Source organism: Sorex fumeus, unplaced genomic scaffold, assembly GCF_029834395.1.
Source record: "Sorex fumeus unplaced genomic scaffold, SorFum_2.1 ptg000037l, whole genome shotgun sequence".
Lineage (NCBI taxonomy): Eukaryota > Metazoa > Chordata > Mammalia > Eulipotyphla > Soricidae > Sorex > Sorex fumeus.
This window is the reverse complement of record NW_026606094.1, coordinates 7102196-7114040: the sequence shown is the minus strand read 5'-3', so window position 1 is coordinate 7114040 and position 11845 is coordinate 7102196.

The window sequence follows — 11845 nt, the reverse complement described above, 5'->3', positions numbered from 1 at the left end:
TCTTGTCTTCTATTGGCATTGCTTTCCATTGTTTCTTTTAATTCCCTAAGCATCCTAAGTAGCTCCCTTCTGAATTCCTTGTCAGAGAGGTTGTCTAACACTACAGTACTCTTGGTGTCATCTGGGCTAGACTCATCAATAAGAAAGTTTGGTGGGCTTTTGTGTTGCTTTACCATTGTGAGAGGTGTGGTTTAGTCCTTCACGTTCACTGTTACTATTCTGCTTGATATGCAGTGTGAGTTAAGATAGGCTTATGAGTTATTGGCTACTGTGTTTCTAGTGGCTGAGCTAAAATAGAGAAGTTTCCATCTAAGAAGTTACCTTATGGTTCCTATGACATATATAGTGGGAAAATATTTCGCGGCCACATTAGCAGCCGCGGCTCTGGAAAGAGTCCCTGGCACTGGGCTAGGAGTTGGGAAAGTCTCCTGTTTGGAATTGGAGCCGTTCAGCTTTGTTGCCCAGAGCTGGGCCTCCGTGCCCGTCCCGCGCAGATCAGGGGTTGAAAACCGGCTTTCTAGGAGCTGGATCTAACTGTGCATGCCCAGAGAGGGTCCCAGGCCCTTGGGGGCGGGCTGTACCTGTTTGGAATTGGAGCCGTTCAGCTTTGTTGGCCAGAGCAGGGCCTCCGTACCCCTCCCGCGCAGATCAGGGGTTGAAAATCAATCGGCTTTCTAGGAGCTGGATCTAGCTGCGCATGCCCAGAGAGGGTCCCAGGCCCTTGGGGGTGGGCTGTACCTGTTTGGAATTCCAACAGAAATTTTATGCTAATAATTTCATCACAAATTTTCCATGACAATTTATTTCTTTACGTTTTTTATTGGAAACTTTGAAATATTCTATATATCCTAAATTAAATATAAAGAGTGATAGTTTTTATTTCTTTCCAATTTGAATTTTATTTATATTCTTTGCTTGTTTGATAAGGAATTCTCTTATATGGAGTGTCAGAGTGAACATCTATATAGTTTCTGATCTTTTAGGAGAAGCTTTCAGTTTCTTTTCAGTAATACTGTGATTTTAATTATGCCAAATATTCTGTTTTGTCAAATTTTTCAGGACTCTATGAAATAATTTTTAAATAAAGTGAATGTTTTACTACATATATTAACATAATAATATCTTTTCCTTCTCCTTTTCTTAAGGGATGTATCATTACATATGTTTAAAATTTCTAACATACATAGTTATTTGTATGTTCATTTACATTATATATTTGTATGTTTATTTGTGTTGTACATTTAACATATGTATATTAATTTGTTTATTTTAAGGTTTTGGACATTCCTTCAATGAATTACTCCTGATAATGGAGTTTCTTTTAATATATTGAAGGTAATGTTGAATTTTTCTTGATAACATATTTTTCGATATATCCAGGTGTGTTTAATTATCCAATAGTACTGTCTTCTTTTTGTGATGCCCGTGAATAATTTTTTAATCTTTATAATGATGCTCTCATAGAATGTGTTTGGAATTTTTTCTTTAGTTACAAATTTAAAAAACAGTTTGATAATGATATGATTAAGTTCTTTATTGAAAGTTGTGTAGACATCACTGGTAGACCCATTAAGGGTTTTTTTTCTGATGTTTGTGTGAAGCTTTCCCTTTTTCATTATTGTATTATTTTCATTACTCAGTACAAACTGCTCAGATTTTACATTTCTTTCATTCAGTCTATAATGTATGTCAAGAGATTTTTTCATTTCTTATTGAATGTTCAGTTTGTTGGTATAAAATTTTTGTAACACTTTCTTATTAAATTCGTGTTACATTATATCTGTATAACTTCTTTTAATTATTTTAATGAGATTTATTTTAATCTGATATCCTTTCATTTTGTTTATGTATTTTCTTCTCTGCAAGTGTTTTATAACAATTTTCAAGCTTGCAATCTTTGCAAAGAACCAAGTCTTAATATTCTTAATATGGTTGAATTTTTTAAAAATATGTGTTTGATCTTTAATTAATTAATTAATTTTTCTGTAATTTAAATTTTCTTCTATTTATTAATGCTTCAAACTGACTCTACATAATTTAGTTGTGACTTTAAATTTTATGTGTTATTCTTCTGATTTCCTATGAGAGAATGTGTTGCTATAAATGTCCTTTGACTACTGATTTTGCTGTTACCAGTGAGTTTGATAAGTAGCAGTTTCATTTTCATACCACCTACCACAATATATTTTTGGTTGTTTTTTTTTTCACCTTTACTTCTTAGGGTTCAAGAGTTGCACAATAGCATAATTTTAATTCCTCACAAATATGTGATTGCCCTATTCCTTCGTTTGGTTGATTTTTAACAACATACAATTGTAATCTATAAAATGCTTTTTGTATTTTAGTTTCATTCAACTTTTGAGTATTGTATTATGTCCCAATAAATGGTTTATTTTCTAGATGTGCTGTGACTACTATAAACTATTGCATTAAAGTGATTAGAATCGGGTATTTTTATATGCTTCTTAAGTCTATAATATCTAGTTAAGTACAGTATTTCTTTGTTCTTAACTAGACTGTGCCCATTACTCTCCGTGTGATATTATTGATGTGAATACTTCAGATTTTGTCAGTTAATATTTGCTCTGTTTATTTTGCTGATGTTGCAATTATATGCACATATCAATAATTGTTGAGATTTCTTGTATTGATACATTACATATCTATGATGTTTGATTTTTTTTCTCTTGCTAGCTGGTTTTCTGAAGGAAATTTTATTTTGTATGATTTAAGTATGGTGGCTTTGGCATTTTAAAATTTTGTATTAGCATGGAGATCAGATTTATTTTTTACGTTTACATATATATAAATTTTGTATTCAGAATACAATTGAGAATTTAAAGCTTTTTGATATTTTATTTATTTTTATTTATTTATTTTTAATTTTTATTAGTGAAACACCATGAGATACAGTTGTAGACTTACAAATTTTTGTGCTTGGGTTTCAGTTATACATTGATCCAGTACCCATCCCTCCACCAGGGCCCATTTCCCACAACCATGAATCCCAGTATCCCTCCCACCCCCCATACCCCCATCACAACCAGCCTCTGTGGCAGGGAATTCCCTTTTGTTCTCTCTCTCCTTTTGGGTGTTGTGGTTTGCAAAAGAGGCATTAAGTGGCAATCGTGTTTGGTCTATAGTCTACTTTCAGCATGCTTCTCCCATCCAGGGAGGATCCTCCCAACACCCTCTACTTGGTGCTCCTTTTTCTATCTGAGCTCCGTTTCCCCTAGAGTGTGTGGCTGACCTCCAAGTCAGGGAGCAAAACTCCTGGTACTAATCTCGTCCACCCTTGGGTGTTGGTCTCCTATTTTGTTACTTTATGTTACCCAGATGAATGCAATCTTTCTATGTCTATCCCTCTCTTTCTGACTCATTTCAGTTAACATAACACTTTCCATGTAGTACCACTTGTATGTAAATTTCATGACTTCATCTTTTCTAACAGCTACATAGTACTCCTTTGTGTCGACATAACAAAGTTTCTTTAACCGGTCATCTGTTCTCGGGCACTCAGGTTTTTTCCAGATTATGGCTATTGTAAAGAGTGCTGCAATGAAAAAACAAGTGCAAATGTCACTTATACTATACTTTTTTGCCTCTCTCGGATATATTCTCAGGAGTAGTATTACCAGGTCAAATGGGAGCTCAATTTCTAACTTTTTGAGAATCATCCATACTGTTTCCAGGAGGGTTGAACCAGTCGGCATTCCCACCAGCAGTGAAGGAGGGTCCCTTTCTCACCACGTCCGTGCAAATACAGGTTACTATTGTTCTTTTGGATGTGGGCCAGTCTCTGTGGTGTGAAATGATATCTCATTGTTGTTTTGATCTGCATCTCCCTGTTGATTATGTTCTAGAGCATTTTCTCATGTGCCTTTTAGTCATTCAGATTTCTTTGACAAATTTTCTGTTCATTTCATCACCCCATTTTTTAATGGGGTTGGATGTTTTCTTCTTGTGGAGTTCAACCAGCACTTTGTATATCCTTGATATCAACCCCTTGTCGGATGTGCATTTGGCAAATATCCTTTCCCATTCTGTAGACTGTCTTTGTATTTTGGTCACTGTTTCTTTTGAGGTGCAGAAGCTTCTTAGTTTAAGGTAGTCCCATTTATCGATCTCTGTTTTCACTTGCTTGGCCATTGGCGTGACATCTTTGAAGATACCATTAGCTTCAATGTCATAAAGGATTTTGCCAACTTTGTCTTCAATGTACCTTATGGACTCCGGTCTGATGTTGAAGTCTTTAATCCACTTTGATCTTACTTTTGTACGTGGTGTTAGGCAGAGATCTAAGCTCAAATTTTTGCATTTAGCTGTCTAGCTCTGCAAGGACAATTTGTTAAGAGGCTTTTCTTGCTCCACCTCACTTTTCTTCCCCCCTTATCAAAGAGTAGATGATCAAATCCTTGTGGGGAGATGTCAGTATATTCAACCCTGTACCTTTGGTCTGCAGCTCTGCCTTTGTTCCAGTACCATGCTGTTTTAATTATTACTGCTTTGTAGTATAGTTTGAAGTTAGGGAGGTTAATTCCTCCCATTTTCTTTTTCCCAAGAATTGCTTTAGCTATTCGTGGGGGATTACTGTTCTCTTTTATTTCATGAAGTAGCATTTTGTAATTTTCTTTGTACGGGTCCTTTACTTCCTTAGCTAAGCTAATTCCCAGGTAGTTTGTTATCTTGGGCACAATTGTGAATGGGATTGTTTTCTTCATGTCACTTTCTTCTCTCTCACTATTTGCATATAGCAAAGCCATGGACTTTTGGGTACTGATTTTATAGGCTGCAATTTTGCTATACAAGTCTATTGTTTCTCGGAGTTTCTTGGTGGAGGTTTTAGGGTTCTCTAAGTATAGTATCATATCATCTGTGAATAGTGAGATTTTGATTTCTTCCTTTCCTACCTGGATGCCCTTAATATCTTTTTCTGGCCTAATCGCTAATGCAAGTGCATCCAGTACTATATTGAACAGTAGTGGAGAGAGTAGGAATCCTTTCCTCATTCCTGATCTTCGTGGGAAAGCTCTCATTTTTTCCCCATTGAGGATGATGCTTGCTGTAAGTTTGTGGTAGAGAGCTTTAACTATACTGAGGAAAGTCCCCTGTATCCCCATTTTGGTGAGGGTTTTCATCATAAACGGGTGCTGGATCTTGTCAGGTGAATGAGACCTGGTAAAGAAGCAAACAGCACCCGGCCCAGACAAGGTCAGACCTGAACACCTGAAGAACCTGCCATCAGTACTCATCAATACACTGGCTCGGCTCTTCACTCGCTACCTGTCTGAATGCAAGGTTCCGTCCCAATGGAAAACCAGCAGGACCGTACTACTGTTCAAGAAGGGAGACATCCATGACATTGGCAACTATCGCCCGATCTGCCTATTGTCTGTCATCTACAAGCTGTTCACTCGAGTCATCCTGAATAGGATTGGCAGAACACTAGATGAAGGACAATCATGCGAGCAAGCAGGGTTCTGCAAAGGATTCAGCACCATCGACCATATCCACACGGTAACCAAGCTCATTGAGGTTTCTCGGGAGTTCAAGATGCCGCTCTGCTTAACGTTCATTGATTTAAAGAAGGCCTTTGATTCTGTTGAGACGGAAGCGGTCATTGAAGCCCTAGCCAATCAGGGCATTCAAGCCCAATACATCAGGATCCTCCGTGAGCTGTATTGCGGATTCACTACCAGGATCTCACCATTCTACAAAGAAGTGATCGTTGATGTCAAGAGAGGGGTGCGGCAGGGTGATACCATTTCACCGAAACTCTTCAGTGCCACCCTCGAGAACATCATGCGACGACTGGAATGGGAAGGAATGGGAGTGAAGATAGATGGTGGGCAACTACACCACCTCCGCTTTGCTGATGACATTGTTTTAATAACACCAAACATCAGCCAAGCGGCACAAATGCTGGCTGACTTTGACCATGAGTGTGGAAAGGTAGGACTACAGCTGAATCTTAGGAAGACAATGTTTATGAGAAACAGCCTTGTTCCTGACGCCCCATTCGCTCTCAATGGAACGACCATCTCCGAATGCAACAGCTATGTGTACCTAGGTCGAGAGGTCAACATGAGAAATAACCTGGCACCCAAGCTGCGCAGGAGGAAGAGAGCGGCTTGCTACGCCTTCAAGAACGTCGAAGAAATAGCTAAGAGGACGAAGAACCTCCAGCTCCGGGCACATCTCTTTGATTGCACTGTTCTTCCTGCATTAACATATGCCTCAGAGACCTGGGCCCTACGCAAACAAGATGAGAACGCCATTCAGATCTCCCAAAGAAGAATAGAAAGAGCTATGCTTGGAATATCACGTTTCACTCAAATGAGAGAACGAATCCGGAGTTCTGACATCCGTCGACGATCAAGGATCAGGGACGCTGTCTCATATGCCAAGGTGTCGAAAATCAGATGGGCTGGTCACGTAATGAGATTTAAAGACGACCGTTGGACTAGAGCTGTTACTGATTGGATTCCACAGGATGTCAAAAGACCGCGTGGCCGCCCACCTACCAGATGGTCAGACTTCTTTGTCAAGATCATGAACGATCGGTTTGAGGCCCTCCATGTTCCCAGAGCGAAGAGATGCCATTGGGCTACACTAGCACACGACAGGGACAAATGGAGACGTTACTGGCGCCTGCTCGAGCAAATCGACGACTAACGGGAAGTTAAGTGATTAAGTGATTAAGTGAAGGATCTTGTCAAATGCTTTCTCTGCCTCAATTGATATGATCATATGATTTTTATCTTTTCTCTTGTTTGTATGATGGATTATGTGGATTGATTTCCGAATGTTAAACCATCCTTGCCTTCCCGGGATGAATCCCACTTGGTCATGATGTATGATCTTTTTGATGAGTTGTTGAATTCTATTTGCTAGTATTTTGTTTAGAATCTTCGCATCCGTGTTCATCTGGGATATGAGTCTGTATTTTTTTTCTTGTGGTTTCTTTGTTTCCTTTTGGTGTTAGAGAGATATGGGCTTCATAGAAACTGTTTGGGAGAATTTCTGTTTTTTCAATTTCCTGTAAAAGCTTAAGAAGAACTACCAATAGTTACTCTTTAAATGTTTGGAAAAATTCACTAGTGAATCCATCTGGACCTGGGCTTTTTTTTTTGGGGGGGGGTGGGGAAGACTTTTGATTACAGTTTCTATTTCCTTGATGTTAATAGGTCTATTCAGGTACTCTATGTCTTCTTGATTCAGCTTTGGGAGACTATAGGAATTCAGGAATTTATCCATTTCTTCTAGGTTCTCTTGTTTCGTGGCATACAGACTTTCAAAGTACTTTCTGATGGTTCTATGAATTTCTTTGGTTTCTGTTGTGATATCCCCATTCTTAGTTCTGATTTGATTTATTAGGGTTCTCTCTCTCTGTTTCTTTGTGAGTGTTGCTAGTGGTTTATCTATCTTATTTATTTTCTCGTAGAACCAGCTCTTGGTTTCATTGATCTTTTGGGTTGTTTCTTTGGTTTCCATGTCATTTATTTCTGCTCTAAGTTTTATTAATTCTTTCCTACTGCCTGGTTTGGGCTCCTTCTGTTGATCCTTTTCTAAAATCTTGAGCTGTGAAGTCAAGTTTTTATGTCCATCCTTTCTTCCATCCTGAGATATGCTTGCTGAGCTATAAATTTCCCCCAATAGGGCTTTAGCAGCATCCCATAAATTCTGGTATCGTGTGTCTTCATTCTCATTTCTTTCAAAGATCCACTCGTTGTTCAGCATTGAGTTGTTTAATTTCCAGGTGTTTTATTTGGTTCTCTGTGTCTATGTGTGGTTTACTTCTTTCTCAGTACATCATGGTCTGAAAAGATGGCTTATACTATTTCTATCTTCCTGATTCTATTGAGATATGTTTTGTGGACTAGCACATGGTCTGTTTCGGAAAATGTTCCATGTGCACTCGAGAAGAATGTGTATTCTTTCTTTTTGGGGTGTAATCTCTGTATAGGTCTATAAGCCCTTTCTCTTCTATTTCTTCTTTCAATGCTGTTGTTTCTTTGCTGAGTTTTGTTCTTGTTGATCTATCCAGAGGTGATAAGGAGATGTTGAAGTCTCCAGGTACTATAGTGTTGCTAGCAATGTCCTCCTTAAAATCTGTTAGCAGTTGTTTTAAGTATTTAGCTGTTCTCTCATTAGGTGCATATTCATTTAAGAGTGTGATTTCTTCCTGTTGTACGTATCTCTTGATGAAGAGAAACTAGTCTTCACTGTCCCTTCTAATCTTTTTCAACGTGAAATTAATGTTGTCAGATACTATTACGATCACCCCAGCTTTTGTGAGGGAGCTGTTTACGTTCAGGATTGTTTTCCATCCTTTCACTTTGAATCTGTGTTTGCTCTGACTGTTGAGATGAGTTTCTTGTAGGCAGCAGAATGTTGGGTTCTGTCTATGAATGCATTTTGCAACTCTGTGTCTCTTAATTGGTGAATTTAGACCGTTGACGTTGAGAGAGATTATTGTTATGGGGCTTTGTGTCATCTTTCTGTAAGGGTGTGTTATGCTTTTAGGGTTTGTCTTGTCTTATACTAGCCCCTTTAGCCCTTTTTTTAGGTTTGGTTTTGAGTCTATGAAGTTCATGAGCTGCTGTTTGTCTAGAAATGAGTGTATCGTTCTTTCGATTTTGAGTGAGAGTTTAGCCAAGTATTCTTGGTGAAGCATTCATTTCAGTGAGTTTTTTCACTATATCCCGCCATTGCCTTCGGGCTTGGAAGGTTTCTTCTGCTATCTGCTGTGAATCTGAGAGGTACTCCTTTGTATGTGATTTCCTTCTTTGCTCTTGCTGCTTGCAGTATTGTATCTCTATCGGCAGCATCAATCATTCTAACTATGAAATGTCTTAGAGTGTTTTTGTTAGGGTCTCTTTTAGCTGGCACCCTTTGGGCTCCTTGAACCTGAATGGCTGCATTGTCTAGCTCTGGGAATTTTTCAGCAGTGATTTGTTTAACCGTGTTTTTTTCAATGGGATTGTTTCTCTGAACTTCTGGGTAGTTCAATGATTCTAATGTTGTTCCTCTTGGAATCATCTCCTAGGACTCTGATTCTCAGTAGAGCTATTTTGAGGTCTCTTGCCAGTGCTTGTTGTTGCATGTTGGCTGATTACAGCTGATCTTCCAGCTCACTAATTCTCTTTTCAGCTGCAGTCATTCTACTGTTGAGGGCAGAGACTGAGGTTTTCATTTCTTCTTCGGAATCTTTTATTCGTGACATTGCTGCTCTCATTTCTTCCCGTAATTTGTTTATTTTTTTCTGCCATGTTGCTGGATAAATGTCTGACTATTTCATTGAGTTGATTGAACATCTTCATGACTTCATATGGATTCTTTGTCATAGAGGTCCCTTAGGTGAACAGTATCTACAGTACTTCTGGATTCTCTTCATTGGCCTCCCCATGTGGTGAGGATTTGCGTTATTTCTTCATGTTGGTGTGTAGGTATGGGGACTATATTTCTTGGTATGGGTAAATTTCCTGAGCCTTGGCCAGCTGAAAAGCAGGCCACGGCCCCTTCCGAAGAAGCCCCGCCCACTTCTGAAAAGGCCACTCCCTCACGGAAACCTGGTGTATTTGTGGGTGTAAAGACTGGGTGGTGGAGAAGATCAGCACAGCTTGGGAGAAGAAGAGGCAGAGGCTCAAAGCTGCTTTTCTCCCAGCATCCAAGAGGATACCGGGGGGCTTGCAGGGAGAAATCCAAGTCTCGTGTTCGAGTACAGGTGGATAAAGTGACCTGGGTGGCGAAGAAGATCAGCACAGCTTGGGAGACGAAGAGGAAAAGCGCTTTTTGATATTTTATTAAAATAATTTGTACTGCATTATTTTTTCATGTATTTATTATCATAAACCAATAACTGTATACACTAATGAAGAATATTATTTCATTTTAGAATATAAATTCTAGTGGTAAAAATCTTTATTTTCCTATATGTATTGAGATAAAATAGTTCACAATAGCTCACATGTTATTGTTTGGTACCTGCATGCTTCTTCTTTATGTCATGTCTAGAGTTAATGACCTTCCAGTATCATTCCACTATTTTCTCTTCCCCTCATGAGTTTAAGGTAGGTAAGAATTCATGGGTATCTTACTTTAAGATAGGAAAGAATTCATTTATTTTTTTCACTTAAGGTGTTAGGATAACTAGAAAAAAAACTAAAGAAAACCTTGATTAGCTGTATGAGAAGTGCTTTATATATCTGGTACATAATTCACAAGTGGATTAAGTCCATTTTCTTAGTAAAGCTTAGTTGTCTACAGAAATAGTCTGAATTGCTAATGGAATTAAAACCCAAAGCTATTTTTAAGTTAATACAGATATATAACACTGTGTATTCTATATTTATTACTAATAGCACACAACTGAATTTTATGCTCCTTCACCAATACAAAATGTCCTCTTTTCAGCTCATTACCTCTTTTGATAAGTCTTCAAAAATGTTCATTTGGGGTTACAGCTTGGTTGAAAATATTTTGAAATAAGTTGAGGATTTTTTAAAGAAATATTTTTCCAGGAATTTTGAAACCATCAGACTTTCTAAGATATTTAGACTGATCTTATGCTCCCCATCTCTGGGATCTTGATCCTAAATGAATTGTATGAGATTAATAATACAAATAAAAATAAATCCAGCACCTATATTTTATAATAAAAGTAAAGCTGACATTTTTTTCTTTTCACAAAATATCCTCTATTCCATTCTTATTTTCACCTGAACTATAGGGACCCTTCACGAGTCTGCATTTTATAAAGTGAATGCATCTGCTAAGCTCTAATAGAGCACGCTAGCTTAGGGTCAGTGGACAATCCTTTTTTTATAAGTTTTCTGAAGTGTATTTTCACAACTAGAAAGTGAGGATAATAATCGTTACTCCAGAGTTTTTCAATGCCAATTGAATGTCATGATCTGGATTTTCATTATACTAAAACTTACTAAGATGATCTCCCAAACAGTTGCTTATTACTTGATTTTTTTTTTGAGGTTTTGCTAAACTTACTTTCTGTAAGGATTGACTTCTTTCTAGAATTTTCAAAATATTCATATCAAGCACTTTATCAACAAGTTCAATTGTAGCCTGATAAAATAAGGCTAATTGTGGTTAGAAACTCCAAAAGTCATTTTTAATTAGCTCAGAGGGTAAAGATTGGTCATATAATTTCCTATTTTCTACAGAAATAAATAAATTCAGAAGAAAAATCTATATTTTATGGTAATGTATCAAACTAGTTGCAGAACATCTGAACCTTATGAATTACCTTATCCTTATCAGTTAAGTAAGTCACCTCTCTCACTTTTTACACATACTTCTCCATTTGCTAATTCAATAAAAAACCACCGTAGCCCCTTTGATTTCCTCCATAAATTATTCCATTTACATTCTACATGTATAAGCAATAAAATTTATTCTTTGGCACCTACTATTCTGTGTTATGTGAATTTGTTTGACTAGCCAGAGCAGTATCTAATGGTATAAGGGAAACTTTTGCTCTGCCCCTATACTTGTAAACACTTATTTAATTAAATATAAGACTTCTCATACTTATTATCATTTAAAATCAAACACCTTTGATTAAATAATTTTGAGCAATCAATATATGTTCCTTAGAACTAGGATGTTTAAGATTGTTACTGGTACTGTTGGCTCTACTACGAGAACATAATTGTGAGGCTTTGAGTTTGATCTCAAACATCACTGGACAAAGTAGTTTTGACTGTAACTTTGGTGCGAAATCCTATTTGGAATGCATCCCTTTCTCCTTCTCAAAAATAAAACTTTTGTTTTGCCTTCTAAAATATGAGAGCAAAGAAATTATATGCAATTGAATATCATCATT